Raw genomic sequence first — 1,555 nt, 5'->3', positions numbered from 1 at the left:
TGGTGCACGAAATTGTGATCATCAATGGTGCCATCAACATGGTACGCTCAATTGCAATCTCAACTCTTTATCACAACTTCACACAACTAACCAGCAAGTGCACTGGGTCGTCCAAGTAATAAACCTTACGCGAGTAAGGGTCGATCCCACGGAGATTGTTGGTATGAGGCAAGCTATGGTCATCTTGTAAATCTCAGTCAAGAAGATTCAAATGGTTATGAATGATTTATGAATAAAGCATAAAATAAAGATAGAGATACTTATGTAATTCATTGGTGAGAATTTCAGATAAGCGTATGGAGATGCTTTGTCCCTTCCGTCTCTCTGCTTTCCTACTGTCTTCATCCAATCCTTCTTACTCCTTTCCATGGCAAGCTGTATGTTGGGCATCATTGTTGTCAATGGCTACAGTCCCATCCTCTCAGTGAAAATGTTCAACGCGCTCTGTCACAGCACGGCTATTCAGCTGTCGGTTCTCGATCATGTCGGAATAGAATCCAGTGATTCTTTTGTGTCTGTCACTAACGCCCCACAATCGTGAGTTTGAAGCTCGTCACAGTCATTCAATCATTGAATCCTACTCAGAATACCACAGACAAGGTTTAGACCTTCCGGATTCTCAATGCTGCCATCAATTCTAGCTTATACCATGAAGATTCTGATTAAGGAATCCAAGAGATATCCACTCAATCTAAGGTAGAACGGACGTTGTTGTCAGGCACACGTTCATAGGTGATAATGATGATGAGTGTCACGGATCATCACATTCATCAAGTTGAGGAAGAAGTGATATCTTAGAACAAGAATAAGTTGAATTGAATAGAAGAACAATAGTAATTGCATTGATACTCGAGGTACAGCAGAGCTCCACACCTTAATCTATGGTGTGTAGAAACTCCACCGTTGAAAATAGATAAGAACAAGGTCTAGGCATGGCCGAATGGCCAGCCTCCCATAATCTAAGAACTAGACGTCCAAAGATGATCCTAAGATCTAAAGTGATCAAAAGATGTCTAATACGATAGCAAAAGGTCCTATTTGTAGAGAACTAATAGCTTAGGGTTTACAAAGATGAGTAAATGACATAAAAATCCACTTCCGGGCCCACTTGGTGTGTGCTTGGGCTGATCATTGAAGCATTTTCGTGTAGAGACTTTTCTTGGAGTTAAACGCCAGCTTTTGTGCCAGTTTGGGCGTTTAACTCCCATTCTTGTGCCAGTTCCGGCGTTAAACGCTAGAACTCTTGAGCTGATTTGGAATGCCAATTTGGGCCATCAAATCTCAGACAAAGTATGAACTATTATACATTTATGGAAAGCCTAGGATGTCTTTTTTCCAACATAATTGAGAGCGCACCAATTGGGCTTCTGTAGCTCCAGAAAATTTACTTCGAGTGCAGGGAGGTCAGAATCCAACAGCATCTGCAGTCCTTTTCAGCCTCTGAATCAGATTTTTGCTCAGGTCCCTCAATTTAAGCTAGAAAATACCTGAAATCACAAAAAAACACACAAACTCATAGTAAAGTCCAGAAAAGTGAATTTTAACTAAAAACTAA

This window comes from Arachis duranensis, chromosome 10, assembly GCF_000817695.3.
Source record: "Arachis duranensis cultivar V14167 chromosome 10, aradu.V14167.gnm2.J7QH, whole genome shotgun sequence".
NCBI lineage: Eukaryota > Viridiplantae > Streptophyta > Magnoliopsida > Fabales > Fabaceae > Arachis > Arachis duranensis.
The sequence above is the reverse complement of the archived record's forward strand: the minus strand, read 5'-3'. Positions refer to the sequence as shown.